Here is a 23,465-nt window from a genome sequence, read left to right on the forward strand (position 1 = left end):
AAACACTCATATACATACATACATATATATAAAATAGATAAAATATATACAAATACAAATAAAACCCTTTTTCTTGTAGCATTTTGTTGTGCCTCTACTGTAAATTACATCTCAGTTTTCTTGTGGAAGGATTTATATTTTATATCTGTGTTTACTTCTGCAGAAATTAATTTGGAGCTTTGAACAGCATCTGTTGTGCACTAGGGTGCCAATGGCAGCCAGGGGGGAATCTGTGGAATGATGGTCTTTTATTTTAAGACTGTTCAGCTGAGCACACTTTTAACTATTAAGCTGTGTATGGCTGCCCCAGACAGGGGGATGGGTGCTGATGCTGGGCAAAGCACCACAGGTACTTCCCAGCGCATCAGGATGCATGGGGTGCAGCATTGACTAAGCACCTGGAAATACAAGGATCCAGACATCGCTGCCCAGTGGGGAGCAGTGTCCAACTCGAAGGGCTAACACTACATTTGCAGAAGTATCCCTGATCCTATTGATCAAGACTGACTGGGGCAGGAAAGCTGGTTTATTTCCGGCTCATTTATCTCATCCCAGTGAGGAGGGTGTTGGTACCTGCATGGCTGCCTGACCTCCAGTGCTCCTAAGGGGCAGCACCTGGGCTTTCCCTTGGAAGCTGAGCACTAGCTGTGGGGAAGGAGGCAGGCCAAGCGGTTGTTGGTGTAGGCTGGAGAAATGGGGTTGCTCTGTCAAGATGGTATTACAGTGTGGTTTGTAGCCTCTGCTTTGCTTCTGGCAACCAACGTACCTGAGCAACAGCTGGATCTGTGCCTGCCCTTCCCACTTCCCTCTGCGTGTCTCGTGGCTGCGGTCTCCTGGCATTTCACACCTTCTGCAGACCAGCAAGGAGCTCAGGTCTAAATGTGGGTGGAGAGACACGACTGAAGGTTTATGGATGAGAGGAGCCTGGGCTCCTTGGAGGCAACACTGGGCTGTTCTGCTGTGCTGCCAACCCACCTGAAACAAGATGCTCCTGAAAGAGAAACAAACCTTGTTGAGCCTTAGGTGGAGGTGAGTTCGGTCAGTTCACTTTGTAAGCAGTTAAGATCCTTGTCTGAGCAAGACAATGGAGCTGGGAAGGAGTTGAGGGAAGGACTGTGCAAGCCCGTTTGCCTTGGAGGACCTCCAGGCATCTCAGCCTGAGCCAAAGGTCCTAGGCTATCTTCATTGTCCTAGGCTATCTTAGAAGTCGTGGTTAGCTTTGAGCCAAAGGTATTTCATTGTCCTAGGCTATCTTAGAGGTCGTGGTTAGCTTTGTGCACTTGAGCTCTAGGAATAGCTCTTGAAATTTATTCAAGACCTTTACAAATAAAAATAATACTGTATGCTTTCTTTTTTTCCTTTATACAAACTTTCTACAGGAATGAGTCCAGCCAGTAATTGCATAGAAAAGTCAAAATAGCTTTCTTGCTCTCTCTCTCTCTATGAGCTCTAGGAAGGTTATCCCTTTGTACTCAAACTTCTGTATTGAGGGGTGAGGTTTTCCTGGTTTAAATTACCTGAACTGCATTCCTGCTTGGATTGTGGCTGTGGCTGCAGAGGTGTCGTTCCTTCGGTGAACAAAGAAACCCTACAAAAATTAAATGAGTCCACATTTTCTGAAACGTGTGGAGAAATGGTTCTTCTGGAGTTGTTTCTTTAAAAAAACACATGACAAGACTTGCCTTTGTGTTTTCTTCCTCTCCTCGGGACACTTCTTTTTCTGGGAGATATTTCTGTATATACCCCACTGGAGCTGATGAGGTATGCAGGGCTGGGGCAGGATGGTTCCTTGCCTCACCTGTGTGATACAGGTGGGCCTGGTCCCTTGTGTTCAGGAGATGACATTAGGATGACTTCTCTTTCCTCTGAGATCTCATAGCTAGAGGCAAGGAAGGTGGCATACAAACAAAGCTCATTTTTACTTTACCGCTCTGTAACGTTTGTGTGCTTAATGATCTCGTCTTTTCCTCCCCGCTGTGTTTTTACCACCAATGTCCTAATTCAATCACTGACCCTGCTTTCACTTAGTGTCTGAGCTTTGATGAGCTGTCAGTGCTTGATGCTGTCCTTGTCCACTCTGCAGCCTCCCTTTAAGAGTATTAGACTCTATTGGCAGCTCTAGACATTGGCTAGTGAGAAAGAGTGATTTTTACAGGACTCTTTGATGAGTATTTTGTATTTGTTACCCTGCTAATGGAAGATGTGAGAGCCACATTGCCCCTGCCCCAGCCTTCACAAGGGGAATTATCATGTCAAATTACAGCTGCTGACTTCTGCCAGACGATCCTCTCTGCCTTATCTTATCTATCTACATTTTTTAATGCCATGCTCATCCTCATGGCATCTAAGTGCCTTAAAAGTTTTCCATTGCTCCCAAAAAAAGATACATTTATGGGTGTGTTAGTGGAAAACTTTCTCTGGTTCTGGTTATTCAATCTGAGCGAACATGGGTGATAAAGGTTAAAGTGAAATAGCACTGAAAATGCGCAACAACCTTTTACTTGACAAACATGATCCTTGTTGATAGTTTATCCAAAATGTGTGGCTTGGCTTTCCTTTCTGGTTATGTTTAGGGATTATCTGGGTCCTGCAATGCTTCTGGCACCCACAGTGGAGCAAGTTAGCAAGGACTGACATAAAACCACATTCTGCCTCAGTTTGTGCTCTTGCAGTATTAAACTGTTGTCTTCAGCTGACAGTGATCTTGGGTCTGCTTTGAAGCATTTGAGGCTTTTTGGTTGCCAATGGATGACACGTTCATTGGAAACACGAGTTTGGCTTCTGCATTCAAGCTTCACTTTGCAGTATGCATCGTAAGAAATCTGGATGCAAAGGCTGGTGCATGTTAAGTAAGGCAATTTCAACTGGGAATTGCTGAGATGGCAAGAATCCCTCAAGGAATTTCTTCTTCCTTAATCACATTTCTGAGCAAGACCATCATTTATGTCTCATAAATCTTCTGGAATGTCACTTGTATCTGACTGCTGCCTATTTTTCAACCTGCACCAAAAAGCACTAGAATTTAATATAAGAATAGATAGGTATGTGTGCATATAGGCGTGCATTTCTATTTGCGTGAGTGCTGCCAGCGCACTTCACAAAGCAGATCTGCATTGCTAGATATTGTACTGTCCTCAGCTGATCCCCAGTCCTCAGTCTGAGTACAGCCACCCCACTGATGGTGGATACCAGAGGATCATTTCCCAAGTGCTGCTGCCATACGTGTGACATCTCAGCTTTCAGGTCCCTTGTACAGCTTCTTGGAGATCAGGTCTTGCCTGTGAGCTGGCTGTAGCTGCTTCTCTGCCTTTCCTAGAGGTTTATGCCGTTGAGTTGTTCTATGCATATTTGCTGCTCAGCCCAGCAGTAGGTAGCAGGCTGTGGGTGCTTTGATCCTCTCCCCAAGTCGCAGCTGATCCACTGAGATCCCAACATGATCTGACAGCTCTACATGTTTTCACCCTTGACCTGGAGCTGTGTTTGCAAAGCTAGCAGGCCAAAAGCAAGCTTTTATTATCTGCAGACATCTATGCCTAAGCCCATTTTCATGTGACTGTGACGCTGTTGTTCAAGCTTCTCTATTAGCTAGGAAGGGTGACGCTTGCAGCTTCAGTGATAATTTGGATGGGGGGCAGGTCAGAAGGGGAAGGTATTTCAGAGGTGTTTTGTTCTTCAGTTTTCCCGGTGTAGAGATTTCAAAGCAAACAGTAGTACTAAAAGTAGACTCCCAAGTCAAAAAGAATCACCGTCTGGCAGTTCGTTCTTCCATCTTGCTAAACCTCAGGGCGGGGGATCATAAGGTGTCTTGGTGCCAATGAAAACATTATTCTAACTCACTTAACATCTCACTTAGCCCTATTTCAGATTGTAGTACTAAAATACTGAAATGACAGCAATTTGCAAACTATTCCAGCATTTCATCTGCAAATCTGCACTGTCAAAAGGCAATTTGTTCTGCTGGCATACTCAAAAAAAAAATCACAGGAGGGAGGGAGCTTAGTTTGGCTAGCAGACTAGACTTCAACCCACTCAAATGTAGTCAGTGTAAAGCAAATAAACTGCAGCCATGTGTATTTGGTGGTAGGAGCTAGCATGCTACCTTTGATCTTGAAGAAAGTATGAATTTTTGGATCTGACACAGCAAGGTTCTCACTTATATGCCTAATAAAAAACATGTAAGCCATCCTGATGAAGACAGTAAGGTTACCTGTATGCCTGAATTGAAGCATGTGCTTGAGTGTCCTGAACTGTTAATGAGGGAGGTTTCTACTTAGAGTTGCTTGGACTTCCACTGAGCTGTGCTGCAGCAGTAGCAGAAGTTGAGAGGAGAAGAGAGAGATTTTTAATCCAGGTGCTGCTGCAACAGCTAATTTTCTTGCTAAAGGCACAGTTGCTAAAGAGTGCATGATTGGTTTTGCTGTGTGCTGAAAGTTTGCTTCCTCTGAGCTCGTGCTCTATTTTCCTGTCTTGTAATTAGCTCTTCCACATGGTTACCCCGATGTGCACAGCGTGCAGTCATATGATGAGCTTATGCCACAGGGCATCCTCGCTGGGCAGAATCACAAGGCAGGATCTGTCGGACCGTAACGTGGGCTGACAACAGCAGGGGGTCTCACCTTGGAGAAACAGCTCCTGAGCCACACCATCATGCTGCTGGGGGTTTCTGCGGCAATTAGGGCCTCCAGTCTTGGGGGAGACTGAGATGGGTCCCATGCTCAGGAGTGGAGTCTGAGCAACCTGGCTCCCTTGTGGCGGTTTGTTCTCTGCAGAAATGCAGAGATGATGCTGGTTCCTCATGGGCAGCTCCAGCCCTGGGCAGGGACCACCACCTCCAGGTGTCCCACCAGCTGCTCAGCCCCTCCACTTGCATGGCCAGCCTACAGCTCCTAAAGGCCTAAAGGGTAGCACCCGCTTTTGTTGCCTCTCAATTGTGCCTTTAGGGCCAGGTTTTCCTATGGTGCCAGCTGGCATCTCTGTTAGTTTGCATGGATAGTGTTGGAGCAGGAGAAATAATGAGGGATAGTCCATGAATTTGTCAGATCTGACTTGGACTGGGTTACACAGGTTTCTCTGCACTGAGGGACACTGGATGAAACAGTCTGACTTCAACTCCAGCTTTCCCTAAACAAGACTTTTCCTTTGAGTAACTGATTTGTCCAACTAAAATCTTAACCTGAGGTATAATTTTGGTGAAATCTCTTCCTTCAGATCCCAAGGATTACTTTTGCACTATTTTCTATTTTGTAAGATTTTACTTCCAAGCTTCTTCCCCTCCCCCCCCCTTTTTTTTTCTTTTTCTTCCCAAAACAGCATTTGGTGTCTTGTTGCTTTTGTGTCAAAACAACTGGGAACGAGGTGACCTGAACTCTTTTCCAGAGCCATGGTAACAGCAGAGCTGATAAAATAGAAACAAGGTTAATTCCAAACTTGCAAATGTCGTCAGATCAGCCTCTTGATGAGAAAAAGGATGAGGTGAGAGAAGAGTCCACTTGAAGGCACCGACCTGGATATGGTAAAGCATCTCATACAATAATATAAAAATATTTAAAATTCTTCTGATGTATTATACAGAATATTGCTTGACGACTAAATATTTGTAGAAGGATGAAAGTTATCTATAAGGATTTTTCCATGGCAGGACATTTGCACTGCAGCAAGTCTGCTCTGCTGGCCGTTCAAAGGAGCCTGGAGTCTTTCTGTGTCACGATTATTCACAAGTTGTTGGAGATATAAAGTAATGCATCCATTGATGGCAAACAGCTTTTTTTGAATGTTGATTACTGAGAAGGTGGGCCGTGAAACACATCCCATGCCTTTCTCCTTTTCTTCCTGCATTGTGCGGCTTCCAGGGCTGTCTGTGGGACCCCAGCAGGTACGAGCACTGCGCCATGGGGTGAGGATAGGTGCTGGGGTTTTCAGCTCCCCCCCGCCTTGCTCAGCTGGAGAACACTTTCCACGAACTTTGTGGCTGGTGAGAAAGGGTCTGAGCAGGCATCCCATAGGGGTGCTGGTGGGGGACTTAGGCTGGACCTGGTCCTGCTCATTTCCCTGATCCCTGAATGGGGTGATGTTCACCTCTTCCTGAGGGTTGCCTGTGTTCATGGGTATCTGTTGGTTAGTGGGAATGAGTCCTGGAGGCACGCCGTCTTACAGGATGGGGGCAGCTCTTGGCTAGCAAGCAACAGCAATCTTCCCCTTCCTCTGCTTTTCCCCATTCACAAGAGCTAAAACCAGGGTGTGAGGACTGCTCCTTCCCTGCCTGTCCTCCCAGTCCTTGTCACTTAGCTCTGTGCATGCCTTGGGTGAGTGCTGCACTTGTGATGACACCCCCAGAGGTGACAGTGGAGAAAGGAGCCCCCCAGCTGCTGCTCTTGGGTTGTCTGCATGGAGTATTTGTTTGCAGAGAGCTTGCATTAACACTCCGTGCTGCCTTAGACTAAGCAGTCTAATAGACTCTTTCACCACCTCTGTAGCACTGCCTGCTGGGGTAATCATTCACCGGTCATGGCTCTCTGCAAACAGCAGCACTGAACTTGCCTTTCAATTACTGGTTTATGAGTCTAAGACGTCTGGGGAGCGGAGTGGTGATAGCCATATGCCAATATGGCTGTGGGCTGCTTGTGAAGCTCCCCGTGGGACACAGAAAGCAAAGCCCGGGGTCCAAGCAGTTCTGTCAGCCTGGTGACTGACAGCATCTGACATGGGCTTAAAATAACCCACCTCAGAAAAGAAAACACAGCCACCTCCACATGAAGGGTTCCTGGTAAGTGGCAGCTGAGCTTGGAGGTCAGAGCTTGGGTCCCCTCCTTGGCTGGGTTAGGAGTCAAGGTCAAGGTGTTAACCCACCAGGAAACCCTACTTTTGGTGGTGCTGGTTCAGCATCTGGGCTTGCGGACATGTCCATATGCTACTTTGGAACAGGTGACTTCAGGGTTCTGTGAAGCCACCATAAAACAACCCATTTTTTTGCTGAAATCCAGAACCGGTGTGAGAACCAACCCTCACCTGGGGCTAGTGAAAGCAGGTGATGACACGGTTGCATCTGGCCAGAGCGGCTCTCATGCTGCAGCTCTCATGCAGCACTTATTCTGGGCTAGTCCCCACAGTGGTTCTTGGAGGAAAGCTGGGCCACAGAGACTGAAATAACAAGAACCCATCATCACAAAAGCACATCTGCTGGGTTTGGAGTGTGTGACTGCTATTACAGGCTCTTAAAGAAAGCTCAAACCCTTCTACAATGCTGGAAAACCAAGCTCCCTTGAAGTTTTCAGTTACACCAAGAAAAAAATAAGGTCGTGGTGTATTTCTCTGTGTCCTCAGAAATTTGAGGAGCAGTCTCCAAAAATGTGATTCACTCCTACCAAAATGCTCATGCAAAACAACTTAGCTGCGTACGACTGGATTTTCACAAAAAAATTGTTTCTAAATGTTTTCCATTCACTAACTTTTCATAACTATGGTTTTTTTTTTTTTTTTTTTTTGTCCTCTTTGCTTCTAATCTCTGATTGATCTCTTTCTCCTTGGAGAAATTCAAAAGACAACTGGACATGGTCCTGTGCTACCAGATCTAGGTTACCCTGCTTGAGCAGAGGGGTTGGACTATAGGGCTTCCAGAGGTCTCTTCCAACATCAGCCATTCTGTGATCTTTTATCTTCAGCATTTTCTGAATGATTGCTTGTTAGGTTAGCCAGTGACAGGTCATGTTGGAAATTGCCTTCTGAGCTGGTCAATTCCAAAGCAAAATGTTGTCACTGCTACTGGCCAAGATGCAGAATCATTTCTCCTGTTACCAGGAAGGCATTCAAGAGATAAGAAAGTTAAATCTTTGTGCATTTTTAGCATCTCCAAAATCTTGCTTATGCTATTATGCCTCATTCTTTGTCATTGCCAACTTGTCGAAAGGATAAATTGACAGATGGTAAAATCCCACTTGTAGCTTGCTTATTGCAAATTTCTCTCTTGTGCAGCATAAACATTAGAAGTAATTAGCACATAGGACAATTTGGCATCAGAATCTTTATTTTGTATAATGGGAGTCAGGGCTGGTTCCTGGGTGTACCAAGCCAGTTGGTAACACATGTATGCTTTATCTGTTAAGGAATGAATTGCTAGGTTTGGGATAGTTGGAAAAACAAATGAACAAGAAACAAAAAAAGACAGGTTTGAGTTGCAGTATCAGTTGTGGGATTTAAATGGCTTTTGATCTTTTGATATTCCAAAAATATGAATTTGATGATGCCAAGATTTTGGTTTGGGTAAGAATTGGCTTGGTACGGTAGAGGTGCAGTGCCAAACAGGGGCGAGGTGGAAGAGTGAGCGGTGGCAGGAGGAAGGGCAGGTGAAGAGTGACTCTGACCAGGTGACAGAGGGCAGCGGAGGCTCTGCCAATGGCAGGAGTCTGCGGTCAACCAGCTGACTTGGAGGGACTGGGGGATGACAAAAAGGAGGTGAAAGAAAGGCCTATGGAAAAGACAGAGATTTAATTAGTGTTGTCTGAGCAAAAGGAAGAAAATGAGAGCATGGGGACAGATAAAGACGAGCAGAAAGCAGTATCTAAAGATCTTCAGGGTATGCAGAATCCAGGCTTTCGCAGTGCTTTTGGACCCTGTTCTGCCATGGGTGGTGCTGGGGGTACCTGGTAGCCCCTGGGATACGCCAGGTGGTGCAGCACAGGGCTTGTTCCCGACTAATTGTCTGATGTGGGCTGAGACAGGCCGCTTGGCCAACATCACCAGGCTGTCCTTGGTGCTGTCTGATGGTGGGAAGCCGTGTGGTGGATGGTGCCTCAAGACAAGGAGATTAGCTTGGAGATAGGGGCCATAGTACTGGTGTAAACCAGAGTACCCCAGATCCTCTTTACCAGAATAAAGAACCTTAATGCTAACTCCTGCTTGTTCTCCCTCAAGCTATTTGCCAATCGCTTATCCTTCCTTTGCTGGGGAAGCTGTTCAGCACTGCCTTACTCATTCAGATCATCTGAAGGACCAGGCTTGTGCACAAACTGCTTCTTTTCCTGGCAGTCTGTGGACACCAGTGCAAGAGATCTATGTCCACTGCAGCTCAAGACAAGTGCATGTCCCAGCGAGGTGGATGGGCTCCTCTCCTTTACCATCCTGTCCCACACAGAGCTACAGTGGAAGTCACAGGGTCAGCTAATCTGAAGTGCTGACCTATTGTAATATATTCTGACACCTTGTCTTGTGGTTTCTAGTTGCATAAAATCCATCATTTTTGTGGTAGAAACAGCCGTGGGACAGTTGCTTTGAGTTTCTTCACCCAACTTCCTTATCTTCACCTGGAGACTGAACTGAAACACGTGATCAGAATTTACTTCTGACTATAAATTAATAAAACAATGCAACAATTTTCCTTAGCTCTCAGCTGTAGGTTGTATAAGTGTTCTTTGGTTCTTGTTACAGATGTAGCAGCAGCTGCATGGTTCAAAGCAGTGACACCTGATGCAATTTCTGGTTGTACAAATCTAGGTATAAACTAGGCAGCATGAATGGCAGTGAGATAATTTCCCACTTAAGCTAACGTATTGCTGCATTTGGAGGTTTTTGTGGCATATCTCTGAGAAAATACAACTGTGATCTTCAGATCTCTTTATGTATGTGTTTTAGATATTTCCACAAAGAAAAAGCCCAAAAATATTACCGAAATAAAACACTACTTATTAATTCATGCTTGTTCTTAAAAAGCTACTGAAAAACACAATATTGTTAAGCATCCCATTCTTGTTTAGTTTCAGAAGAACTTGGCTTTGTGAATAGCTTTGGAGATGTCAGGAAGATGATGTGCCTGTGTGGCATTTCCTACATCAGAAAACAGAATGGATATCCATCCAGAATTAATGTTTTGTTTTGCAAATCTTGAAAAAACAAATTTCCTTGCTACACAACAAGCCTGTAATAATGGGTCTGTAATGGAAAATGTCTGTTAATATTTTCATTAAATCTGCTAATGTGCACACATTTATGCATTTATGTCATCTTATTAATACATCTAAAAGAGGGTACACAGAAGCATATGTAGAAGTGGCTTTAATGCAGAAACGTACTTCCCGTGACTTCAGTAAGAGGGATGAAGCTGGGTGTGCTGAGTGAACTCTTTGGGAACTGCAGCAGCAGCGATACTTTCTGCTCTGCCAGCAGAGATGGAAACCAGCAGGAACTAATGCAGCTCGCTGGTTTGAACTGTGAATGTCACCAAGATACCCTGGCTCCATTTGTTCAGTGGTGCTGCCTAATACCACGGTGTACATTAAGTAATGCATCTTCCTTGTAGGGCTCTGGCAGGGGCTTGGTGCTTTGTGCGCTGCACGTCTGACTCCTGTTTCCATTATTTTACATGGAACAGCGCTGGAGTCCCAGATTGCTCCTGGCATGACAGGGAAGTCAAACACTTGCAGAGGAAGAGGTTTGGTCTGTACTCGGGAGGTATAGAGTATAATCTGCAATTTTATCCCTTTTGTTTGTGTTTCACTCTGTGGTTTGGATGGCTGATATTGGGGAGGTACCTTCAAGAATTAGTGTGACCATCCAAATTGCTTTTTCACCTTGTGCCATTTAGGAGACTGAAGCACGATTCCAGTGCCCAGCCTCCACCATCTCTTTCTCTTCCCCATGCAGGCACTCCTATTTGTGCAAGAAGCAGCCAGTGCGGCAGCACTGTGTGCTCACCTCCCTCCTCTTTGGTGGAACTGCATCCGGGGATGAATTTGGCTCATTGCACTTGCTTCCAAGGACCCAAAGGGTAGCTCCTATTGCATCTTGCAACTACTGCTTTCGGCCAACGCTAATAGCAACTCCTGCGTGGTCAGCGAATTCTTTGGGAGGATAGAAGCCGCCCTTAGTCCACATGCATATTACAAAAGATATTTTCAGCCATGTGCAGCTGTAATCAACAGAGCTCAGCTTGGCAATTTTAATCCCCTGCCATCTAGTTTGGGGTTGCTTGTTATGCAGCCGGCATTCACTCAACATAATGGTTGCTACCTGCCAATGTGCTTTGAGGGATATTGTTAGCATTAAATTTGCCATTTACATTTTCATGTTTGACATAATTGAGGAATGAATGCTCTTATGAAAATTAAACTTGTGGTCCTCCTGGACTACTGTAACCCTGTTAAAATGTAATGCGATTCTTGATGCGTCTTCTTTAGGTTTTTATTAAATAGAATATCTGTATGACTAATTCCCCTGGCCTAAATGTAGGCTGGGAAGGAGCATTATTGATAGGGCTGAGCACAAATGGCCCTCTATACTCAGCCTCTAATGGCCTAATAATGCATTATACTTGAATCAGAAATACTTTCAGTTGTAGTGCTTATTGCCATTATTGAAAACACCTGGATGCTCCATTCATCAAGGTTACATCAAAATGGGCCCATTTGTTTATTAGTCTGTCAGTAAACATCTTTATTTAGTTTCATGTTCCTCTGCTCTCAGTAACATCGGGGAGGACGAGACCATGTAGTGTATCTTTCTGTGGTTTCCCGTTATTAGTTTTCCCTTGAAAAGAAAGATAATGAAAAGTTTGGATGGCTTCATAAAGAAAACATTTTTCTTGGACTTTTTTTTCTTTTTTCTTTCCCTTTTAGAAGGGGAGGTTAAAGTAAAGCTATTGGGTATGTAGTCAGGATGTTCTGTGTAACCAGGTTGCTCAAACAGGCAGATTTGCCAGATTGATATTTTAAAGCAGTAATTACAAAAAAGATTTGTAATGGCAGGTAGCCTCTGGAGCATTTTGCTCCCTCTGTTACAGCTCTTCTCTGGTGGGTGGGGTTTGCTATGGAGGGGAACAAGGGTGCTAAGGGACAGGACCAGCTGCCAGGCATCACTGGCATTCATGGCCAGGCACCTTGCAGCAAAGGCACCTGTGCCCACATTCAGGCAGATCTCTGTTAGGAGTGAACACAGGGAGCATTGCTTAGCTCTGTTGACAGACCTCCTACTCCTTAACAAGTGTGTTGCTTTTTCCCATTTTCCTTCCCCCACTGGCAAAAGGGTGAATTAATGTGTTTTTGCCTGGTGCTTTCAGGCTCACTAGGACTGAGGGAAGGTGGTTCCAGTTTCCGGCTGTAGAGGAAAGAGTTGTTGAAATATTTTGGCTATACAAGGTCCCATCTCTTAGGCTAGCTGGAATATTTTTTCTTCATCAGCAAATGTTAGCTTTGACTATTTATTCAGGTTTTCTTTTGAAAGGGGAGACTTCAAGTATGACAGTTTTGATTGTCATTTTGAAACAGCGGAAAAATCAACATTTGAAAGTCAAATGTTTATTTTATTAATTGAAAAATATTGCAACACTTTGTTTTGATATTTCCTAATCTAAATTCTTCAGAATCTGTAATTCTGTGGAGATGATAGCTGGAAATCTGCTACAGAGCAGATACTTTGGAAATGAATTGAGCTCCAGCTGAACCAGGGCTTTCCTTATTTCAGGCTGGACACCAAGGTATTTTTCACTAGGTTATAGTGTTACCCAATACCTGATGCCAGCCACAAACAGTTTGTAACTTGGTTTTAAATACAGGCACCCCTATGAACTTTATTGGTGCTTAAGTCAATGTGTAGTTTTCCTGTTCTGAAGAAGGGAATGGAGAACTGGCAGTACTGGAGGGAGGAATTGAGGATTTTTTCCTATCGTGCTCTGAGGAAGAAAGAAAGAAATACTGCAAGGGTTTCTCAAAAATATTTCAGTTCTCAGGCACAGATGGATTTCAGTAGTGGTGTCTCAGCTCTGTTATTTCAAGGTTATTTAATAGCGTGCTTAAAAGTAAATTTCCAGTTGTCACACAGTGGTAGAAAAGGACATGAGCCAACCCATACTGCCTCAACCTCAGTCACCACTGCCTAAATAGTACGTCGCTTATGGCAGATCTCGAGAAATCTAGTAATTTCCCCAGACCTATGATTGCACTATAAGTGACTGGTGTAACATTGCTGTAACATCTGTGGTCATATCACCACAGGGGTAATTCTGGGGCAGGGGGATGGAGAAGGTGTCTCTTGTTATAGTGTATATGAGTCAGTAGATGACATGAAACATAAGAAGGTATAGCTCCTGTGAGTTTATCTGGGTTTGTTTTCCAAGTAACTTGAAGAATATGGATGACCTAAATGGGGGGTCACACAGGGGTTGGCTAGAAGATAACTGAGTTTAAATTTCTGAATTTGTTGTCCTTGCCATCCTAGATGACCCACAAGGAAAACAGCAAATATTTCAGTGGTCTGCTTTCACAGGGCTTGTTACTGACACAGCTTGGTGTGAGAACAACAGTTCTAAATCATATGCCTGATGCTGGTAGTAATTAATGACTGTAGTGGTGGTGTGGTGTATTTATTATGCCCAGGGCATGTCAGTTATTTCTGATGAAAATCAGAAGCAGAGAAAAGTCCCTTTTTTCAGAGACTTTTTAAGAGAAAAGTCTCTGCAAAATCGCAGAATCATAGAATGGTTTGAGTTAGAAGAGACCTTAAATCTCATGGCATTCCAACCCATCCTGCCATGGACAGGGACTGTGCTGCTCCCACCAGACCAGGTTGTCCAAAGCTCCATCCAACCTGGCCTTGAATGCTTCCAGGGATGGGACATCCACAGCTTCTCCGGCAGCCTGTGCCAGTGCCTCACTACCTTCATAGTAAAGAATTTCTTCCTAATGTCTAATCTAAATCTACTCTCTTTTACCTTAAAGCCATTAGTCCTTGTCCTATCACTACCCTCCATGATAAAGAGGCCCATTCTAGCTTTTCTGTAGGCTCTCTTTAGGTACTGGAAGACCACTATAAGGTCTCCCCAGACCCTTCTCTTCTTTAGGTTGAAGAACCCCAACTCTCTAAGCCTGTCTTCACAGGACAAGTGCTCCAGCCCTTTTATTATCTTTGTGACCCTCCTCTGGACAAGTTTCAACAGGTCCATGTCCTTCTTGTGCAGGGGAACCTCAGTAGTGAACACAGCACTCCAGGTGGGGTCTCACAAGAGTGGAGTAGAGGGAGAGAATTGCCTCCCTTGACCTGTTGGTCACGCTTTGTTTGATGCAGTGCAGGATGCGGTTGGCTTTATGGGCTGCAAGCACACCTTGCTGACTCTTACTGAGCTTCTCATCAACCAATGCCTCCGGGTCCCTCTCCTCAGGCTGCTCTCAATCCATATTTTACCTAGCTTGTATTTGGCTTGGCATTGCCTTGACCCAGGTGCAGGACCTTGTACTTACTCTTGTTGAACTTCATGAGGTTCACACAGGCCCACCTCTCAAGCCTATTCAGGTCCCTCTGGATGGCATTCCTTCCCTCCAGTGTGTTGACGGCACCACACAGCTTGGTGTTGTTGATAACTTCCCCTAAGGAACACCACTCGTCACTGATCTCCACCTGGACATTGAGCTGTTGACAACAACTCTTTTAGTGCAATCATCCAGACAGCTCCTCACCCACTGAGTGGTCCTTCTGTCACATCCACATTTCTCCAATTTAGAAAAAAGGATGTCATGGGGGACAGTGACAAATGCTTTGCACAAATCCAGGTAGATGATGTCAGTCAGTTGCTCTTTCCCTATCCACAAGTGCTGTAACCCTGTTTTAGGAGGCCATCCAATTTGTCAGACACAATTTGCCCTTAGTAAAACCATGTTGGCTGTCACCAATCACCTTATTTTCCACGTGCTATAGCATAGCTTCCAGAAGGATCTGCTCTATGATCTTTCTGGGCACAGAGCTGAGACTGACTGGCCTGTAGTTCCCCAGGTCTTTCCTTTTTAGAAATTACGTTTCTGTAGGTTATATTTCCATTTTTCCAGTTAGTGGAAACTTCACAGGACTGTTACAACTTCTCAAATATGATTAATAGTGACTTGCTAACTTCATCTTCCAGTTCCCTCAGGACCCGTGGATGCATCTCATCAGGTCCCATGGACTTGTGCACTTTCAGGTTCCTTAGATGGTCTAGAACCTAATCTTTTCCTACAGTGGCTGGTTCATCATTCTCACAGTCCCTTCTTTTGCCTTCTGCAACTTGTGTGGTGTGTTTAGAATATTTTCTAGTAAAGGTTGAAGAAAAAAAGCTGTTGAGTACCTCAACTTTCTCCATATCTTTGTGCCCAGATTTCTTGTTTCCTTCTACAGAAGGCTTACAATTTCCTTAGTCTTCCTTTTATCCCTTATGTAGAACCTTTTGTTGTTGCCCTTGGTATCTCTGGACAGGTTTAATTCTATCAGGGCTTTAGCCTTCCTAACATTATCCCTGGCTGCTCAGACAATTTCTCTGTATTCTTCCCAGGCTATTTGTCTTTGCTTCCACCTTCAGTAAGCTTCCTTTTTCTGCTTAAAATTTTCTAGGAGCTCCTTGTTCATCCATTCAGGCCTCTTGGTGTTTTTTCCTGACTTCTTTGTTGGGATGTATCACTCCTGTGTTTGGAGGAGGTGATCCTTGAATATTAACCATCTTTCTTGGGTCCCACTTCCCTCCAGGGCTTTATCCCATTGTACACTACCAAGCAGATCCCTGAAGAGGCCAAAGTTTTCTCTTCTAAAGTCCAGGATGGTGAATTTGCTGGGTGCCCTCCTTGTTGCCCTAAGGGTCTTGAATGCCATAACTTTGTGGTCACTACAGCTAAAGCTGCTCTTGAACTTCACTTTCCCCACCAGCCCTTCCTTGTTGGTGAGAATGAGTTCCAGCATAGCACATCTCCTTGTTGTTTTCTCTATCAATTGGAGAAGGACTTTATCATCAACACTTTCCAGGAATCTCCTGGATTGCCTCTGCCCTGCTGTGCTGTCCCTACAACAGATATCAGGGTGCTTAAAGTCCCCCATGAGGACCAGGGCTTGTGAAAATGAGACTGCTCCTTTCCATCTAAAGAGGGCCTCATATACTGGGTCTTCCTGATCAGATAGCCTGTAGCAGACCCTAGCTGTAATGTTACCTGTCCCTCTCCTCTCTTTAATCCTGACCCATAAGATTCTGGACTGGACAGGGTTTGGAAACAAACCTGTTTTCCAAACAGATTTTAAACAGGTTCTGTCAGGTCTGCAGAGGGAAAGGTTTTTTCCTCCACCCATGTCTCTGTTACATTAACAATTGTGGAGTAGAGGTCAAGTCTGAGGAATCTCCACTCTGCCCAACCTGACAAAAAACACCTTGCAACAAGCTTCTTCAGTGGTTGCTATAAAACCCAACATCTTCATGAACAGGTAGCAGAGGCTAAGAGCATTGCGTACCCAATGCAATTAGTATAGGAAATATAGACTTTCATGGCCTTTGGAGGAGATCATGAGCCATGTTACATGGGAGAGGCACACTGCACCCTCTACATCCTGCCAGCCTCCCTGGGAAGTGTTTCTCCCTCCCCCCCACTGCCTCACCTGAAATTATCTGAATTAATCTGAAAACAAATTAAAAGGGTAGTGGGGTTGCTTACTGCTATGAGGATCTCATCTTTGGCACCTGACTCATGTATTTCAGGAAAAGGGGAATAACAAAGAAATGGAGCAAACTGGAAAACAAATTTCATATCAGTGAATGTTTTTTTTTTTCTCTTCTCAGTCTATAAAGGCAAACATCAAAAACCCTGAAGCATCAAATCTTTTTCTCAAAAGACTAAAATTGCTTTGATCAGTCTTATGCTGTCCCAGATGTAACAATAATATCCAGATCTGTTCCTCTGCAGTATTTTTTTTTTTTTTACCAGAGTCATGTTTACTTTAAAATAAGATCCAAAGATCAACTCAGATGACTTTTAGTCTAAAATGCTACCAACTGGTGGAAATGTTTCTACTGCCATGGGATTCATCCTAAGAGAAACCTGGTTCCCCTGTGTGTTAGTCTGTTGTGTCTCTGGATGATAACCGTGAAGAGAGCAACCCTTTAAAACAGCCTGGTATGTAGAGGCTTGTGGTATATTCACCGGAAAGAGACTGGGGACCAGCCTTGCAGCAGTCTGTGACTTACATGGAAATATTCCATGTTATGGTTCTCTGATGACTTGGGTTGTGGCTTTCTAAAGGAGGACATTGTCAGTTAGCGTAATTATTTGGCAATTTTCACAAAATCTCTTTGTATTTTTCCCTTCCTGTTAAGATAAATTGTATTTCTCTTCATGGGGAAAGTATTCCTGTGTTTGTCACTGCAAATAAGAGAGATGCTGAGCAGGGAAAGACCAACACATACAGGATTTGGAGTTGCACATGAGCTTGAACACAGTTCAGGGGACAAAAGAAAGATGGTGTTTGCATGCTCAGTGAAGAACAGGTATAGAGCTGTGTAACCCAGATTAGATTTTATGAATATGGAACAATTTCACTCTGAAGTAGGGCATGCTTGTGACCTGGATGGTGTTGTCTGCAGTATTTTTAGAGGAACGTGTGGTATACAGGAAGGAACCTTGCCCACCATGTGTCCTACCAGAATGCTGTAAATGCTTTTGGGCAAATTTGAAAGCATCCCCCTGTAGGTGCTTGGATTGTTAACTAGCAGAAGGTCAAAATGAATAGGAATTACGTCTTACACCATCTTGAACTTGCTGCACAGGGCTTCTGGAGGGAGACCTAATTCCTCTCCCCAGACTCCTCCTGCTTCATGTCCATCCAACTCAAATTCCTCCAGTTTCTGACTTGATGCATTTCCTGGAGGTTCTCAGTCTTTTCTTGTTGTATGCTTTATTTTTCCCTAAGCATAGAGGGGTGCAGCACAGAGCCTGCTGAACAGCAAGACAGCTTATATATTATGGAATAATTTGGACAATCTACAACTGATTTTAGTACATTTGGGCTATTGTTTTATTTTGCAATATGTATGGTTTTGTTCAGAGCATGGGAAGAGAATTAGAAATTGAAACACCATAATCCTTAGAATTTATTGAAAGGAAAGAAAAACCTTGCTCTGAACTCTAGCAGAAAAATTATATTAGTATTGGCTTCCTCAATGCTCACATCCATTGAGTCCTTCAATTATTAAGAGAAGCAGTGAATACTTGCAAACTAATCCATCTCTAAATCAATCTTCTTGTACAGCTGTTAAGGATCAGTGAATATAAGTTCATGATGTTGGAATAGAGAGTGATATGGCAAGATATGAGGCAAGCGGTGCCACAGAGCAGTAAACACGTCTCAAACACCTGCTATCAATTACTGCTATTTGTAGCCATCAGTTCAATGGAAAGGTTTTGGAGACAGGAGCAAAGGAGATTAGAGGTCTTCAACCACAAATGGGAGAACGTAGCTTGTGGGTAAATTAGCATTCATATTTAGAAAGAGATTGGATGTTAATATAAAACGAGCCCAAAGATCTCAGATTTAGAGCTGACCTTGCAACTCTATAGTATGAGCAGGGGAGCTAGCATTTGTGTCCTACCCCAGGTTTGACTTAGGCAGGCTCTGCTTAGACACTTAGGTATGAAAGAGGACTCCAGTACTTCCACATGCAGACTCCTGACTGCTTCTGCTCTAATTTGAAGGTACTGAAAATCTGTAAGAGCCACAGGTTTTAATGCAGAAGTTTGCAGATATTTGAAAATTGCTTCTGGACATGTGCAAGTGCACATCAGTCTGGTAGCTAGGAACAACCCCAGCCTTAACAGAACATGAAAATTATTTTTTTCCCCCATGCATACACCTAATCAGGGAAGGCTACTTATAGTTTAATGTCTTTCAAAAGAACCTGGTCTTATTGAAGCTAGCAGTGAAGCATTCAGCTGAGTAGCAGGAGGTCAGAGATTTTTAACTCAGGGCTGCTTTCCACTCTGGCTTCCCAGCCTGGCAGTGCTCCCTGAGAGTCAGTGCCTGTGTGATAGGTGTGAAAAAGCTTTTTTTCAGCTTTGCTGGCTGGTCTGTCTGGTGATAAGGCTCCAGCCTGCTGACATGTTCCTCCTCCCCCACACCCCAGGCAGCAGGACCCTCACCAGCTTTTTCTGCTCAATTCAGATCCATGCGTAAGGAGAAGGTTATAACCTGCAGCTCGTAAGGTTTCTAGGGTCTGTTGTCCCCTGCTTTTGGAGTGCAGAAGAGCACCCCCACTGAACTGGAGGGAAAGCAGGGCCATGACCTAGTGGTCAGAGACTTAATCCTGCCCTGTGCTGACTGCTGAGGACTCCTTTCGTTAAACAAGTGCTGGATGAAAACCAGACACTTTGCTGCCACCTCTCTGATGGTTGTGCTCTGAGAGAAGGCCATGACATGGGCTGCAAGTGGGCAGAGGGAAAAAGGCATCCACTGTTTCTCAGAGTTGGGGTGGGGGAAGCCAAGCTGCCCTTCCCCTGGGAATTTCAGGCAGAAGAGTGAGTTACAGTATGTCTTGAGCCGTGCTGAAGTGCTAAGCCCAAGGGAAGTGTAGGACAAGCAGTCTGGCTTAAGTCTCACTGATGGAGGTTAAAGGTAATGGATGTCTGACCTGTCGCTTGGGATGGGCTCTGCAACCACCTTTGATCCATGACCTCAGCTCAAGTGGTGTGAGATAATCTGGGAAAGAGCCAGGATAGATGCTCCGGGAGGGTGAAGGTGCATTTCAGATGTGCTGTTTTGGCACCTGGCTTCTGCTATGTCTTTTCATAGACCGTCATGGTGTAACATCCCTGCTTTGATATCCCCCGTGCTCTTAAAACCACTTGCAACTTCCCCATCAGCAGCCAGCACAGGGCCAGTACAACGCCTGATGCTCCAGGCGCTCCGGAGCTGCGGGTGGGAGCCTCTAAGGAGGGGCAAGCCAAACTGCAGGAGTGTGCTGGGAACGGCTCCAACTCACCAAGGAGCCTAAGGCATCTCTCTGTAGCAGCAGGATGGTGGCATTTCCCTGCCGGTTGCTGACATTTTGCTGCCAACAGCACTAGGTGGTGCTAACACACAGGCGGAGGTCCCGCCGCTGCCCGGGGACCTCTCCGAGCAAATCTGGGGGCCCATCTGGGCCGGTGTTGGGGTGAGGGTGCAGGGGAAGGGGGCATCTGCCAGGTTTTCCCAGGGAAAACAGCTCTCGTGTTACGCGATGGGATCAAACTCGACTAAATGAGAGTTTTGAAAATTGCTTTCCCTTCACTTATCTCAGGACTAGAAGGCATCTGGTTTGGCACAGGCAATTGTAGTGAATACAATTAAAATTGATTGAGTGCAAATGTTTTAATTGTATAATGTTTTTCATTGATGATCTCAATAAACTAATTAAATTAGGGATAATGGGAATGTGTTTGGGGACATTTACGACCTGTTCAGCTATAATGGGTTCAAAACATCTGAACAGAACCAAATTGCATGGGTTCATTGGCAATACTTCCCCAGCAGTAAAGCCTTAAAGGTTCTTTGCTTGCAGTCTCCCTGTTTCTTTCTCTTGGTTGCTAGAGCATAGGAAAGCCAAGCTGCCAGCAGAGGATTTGGGACAGCACTGCCATGCAGGAGCTCAGAGACTTCTCCATTCATTTTGTTGTTGTGGTGCTGGGGATGTGGTAGGAGGATCTGAGAGTGGTAAGACTGAGACAGATGCAGCAGTCTGAGGTTTGTGTGTTTGGGAAGCTCCTGGCCAGAAAAATGGCTTGAGTACCCTGACCCCAAGACAAACCAGAAGAGGAAGTTGGGTGTAGCACCTCCTTTGCCTCCTCTCTGAACGCAGGTCAAGCATGGGGCATACATGCAAGGGGAAAAGAGCTGCAGGTGCATCCTACCCCAGTCCTGTGCGCAGGTGTGAACAAATAAATGCAGGTGTGTTACACCCAGAGGTGTCCTCATGGCGCAGTAATGTAGCTCCCTGATTCATGTGCCAAGAGGGAGACCCACCTGTGTCTGTAATTCAAGGGCAATGGTGACAGGCCATCTTCCAGTTCCTTAAAAACTTCACTGAGGTTCAGCTGTGTTTTTCTCCATACCATTTTACACCCCCTTTGCCTTCTCCCTTGCAGTCTGTGGCCCCAACAAGTCATGGGGACTTTCTGGCTGACCTCCGTTTCTTACTGCCCTGGGCCATCCACAGCACAGGGAGACAAGTGGGGGTGGGGGCTGGTCTGGTAACCAGGGGACCCATTTCCATCCTCTCATCTGGACATGATTTTTAGTATGGAAAGACTGACACTTCTTCCAAATTCTATCCAGATTCCAACTATTACGACTTGCTTTTTATTTTTATTTTTTAAAAAAAAAAAAGTTGGCTCATATTTCTGTGCATATAGTAATCAGTGGTGATATTATTTTTTTCGGTATATGTGAGGATGAAGCTATTATAGCTTCATAATAATTTCCAGGAGAGGTTCTTTCCATAGTTCAAGGTGATAAATCTACCTTGGTTGCCATTCTCTATAAGAAGGACCGAGGCCAGACAGGGAAAAACAAGGCATTAGAATATTGAGTCCTGTTGCTAAGGATTTTCTATAATCTTATTGGAAATCGTATACTGGATCCTTGTAGTAAAATTGTGTGGAACATTGCTCTCAGAGGACAAATCATTTTGCAGCCTTCATTTTCCTTTGGTAGCCCCCTTCCAGCCCAACTCAAACTGTAGCTCTGGGATTTCTCTCTCTTACCCTTGACGTTAAACTTAGCCATAAACTAACTCCTTGGCTAGTGTCTCCACCCCAGCCACAGGTTCATCATACCTTGTGGCAACTTGCAGTATTTAGTTCTCTTTGGAGAATCCTTCCAAGTCTTCCTGGAGTAGTGCTCATGGGCCTTCTCTTTTAGTCTTTCAAACGCTCACCCAAAAGTTTGGTTTCATTTTGGACAGCCCAGTCTCTCCCTCTCTGCGGGGTCCTCAAGGGGCAGTTGCTTTGGCTACCCTTGGCTTCCTCTGGTAGCACCTTCCAGCTCAGGTCCTGCAGACCTGGACTTTCTGTGAGCTCCAACCCTAATTCTGGGTTGTTTCACAAGCTAGGACCGTACTCCACTAAGTCAGAGGAGAATGCCAGTGTGAGCCCTTCATTTTATTTTGGAAATTCATCTGCAGATGGTCCAATACTGTTGCTGATGGCTTTCTCACTAGGAACCCTAACCCTAAATTGTCCCATAGGCCAGGGACTTCATTAACCTCGGCTCTTCCTTTCTTTTGTGCATCCCTTACACTCCCTCCCCTTTTCCCTAGACCATGGATGTGGGTTTTATAATTCCCTTCACATTCACCTAACCTAAAGTTGGTTTATTTAGTGAGATTTCATGAAATCCCATTGAAATATACTGGTGCCTTCTTTTTTTTTTTTTTTTTTTTTTTTTTTTTTTCCCCAGGAAAGTATAATGAAAAAACAAAAAAGCAATCAGTGGTACCCAGTTTGGAGACACCTTGCTAAACAAGTGGGGCCTCGCTAATCTGTGTCTTGGTGAAGACCCTAACTTTTCTAAAGCAGATTTTTTGTTTGGTTACATCACATTTAATCTAACAACTAAGATAAAAATTGGTTAGAGTCAGAATTAATAGAACTAGCCAGCAAATAAATATGGCATGAATAAGTCAAGTTGTCCTCCACGAGGAGCAAAGTGTCCAGTAGAGTCTTGGATGGCCTCAGGCATTCAGGAGATGCATGCGACCTGGTGTTGGTCAGCAGCAGGTGGCTTCCAGCAGAGCAATTCAGCAGCATGATTTCTGGTTTCAACTCCTCCGGGTCAGCCATAAATCTTAGTGACCTGTGAGGAGAAAACTAGAGAGAAGTGCACCACATTAGCAGCTGAGGACAGAAAATCAATATAAAGTCCTACTATACTGGCAATCGAGTAACTGGCTAGAAATGTAATATTTTTCCCTTTTGCTCTCTGGAAATGTTGAGGTTACAATAAAGTCTGAGAGCAGACCATGAAAACAATGGAGGAGATGAGCTTCAGCCTGAAGCCTCATCAGACAAAGCGGTACTGTGATTTGGATTTTGGATTTATCTACTCTGATTCGAATGTATCTAGTTTTATTGTCTGCTGTCAATATGACTTACATGTCTGGCCAATAAATTGCATGGTTTTCTGTATTAATTAAGACTGTATTCACTGGAGAGGAACACAGAAAACATGAATTGCCTCAGCAAACTCCTCAAACTTTTCCATTTTCATCAAAGAACAGTGTAATTAATTCTATATAATCTATTGTTTAAGAGTTACATGTGTTTCTATATCATAATTTATACTTGTCCTGGAAGTGCTTTTATTTTTCTCTTGTACCTGTGCAGAATCCTTAAGTCTTTGAACAAAAACAGGACTCTTGATAGATCTACATGAAAGCTTTGATAGCTTTGACAGAATTGATATTTACTTGATCACATTGAACAAAATTTCAGGAGGAATAGACCCTGATTTGGAAGAGAGACCAGTCCAAACAGATCAAGGACTGGTACTTGCATGCATAGGCATTATTTCCTTCTACTCATAGGAATTATTTCAGCTTAGTCCTAGAGTCAATATTGAGGGCTCCCATGTAAACTGATTCTACATAAACAGGAGACAAATCCTCCCCTTTCATTTGAAGTGAGGGCTTTTGATTCGAGGCAGCTGGGGAACAGAGAAAAAAATAAAAGAAA

At 44.4% G+C, this 23,465-nt stretch overlaps 2 long non-coding RNA genes across 4 annotated transcripts in view; one reads left to right on the forward strand and one right to left on the reverse strand.

Annotated features, from left to right (window-relative positions):
- The window catches only part of LOC106015327 (uncharacterized), a 48,692-nt gene that overhangs the window by 17,466 nt on the left and 7,761 nt on the right, over positions 1 to 23,465 (forward strand). Inside the window, exon 4 of one of the 3 annotated variants that reach the window (XR_001187276.4) lies at positions 10,633 to 11,253. The exons of the other annotated variants lie outside the window; for them this stretch is intronic. This is a non-coding gene — a long non-coding RNA (uncharacterized lncRNA). Of the gene's footprint in view, positions 1 to 10,632; positions 11,254 to 23,465 lie in introns of those variants that run through there. 3 annotated transcript variants of the gene reach the window in all.
- Positions 762 to 1,590, reverse strand: LOC119715878 (uncharacterized). Its single transcript, XR_005263332.2, has 3 exons — positions 1,518 to 1,590; positions 976 to 991; positions 762 to 875 (listed from the first exon to the last, which is right to left on the reverse strand). It is a non-coding gene; the product is annotated as an uncharacterized lncRNA (long non-coding RNA).

This window comes from Anas platyrhynchos, chromosome 2 (assembly GCF_047663525.1).
Source record: "Anas platyrhynchos isolate ZD024472 breed Pekin duck chromosome 2, IASCAAS_PekinDuck_T2T, whole genome shotgun sequence".
NCBI lineage: Eukaryota > Metazoa > Chordata > Aves > Anseriformes > Anatidae > Anas > Anas platyrhynchos.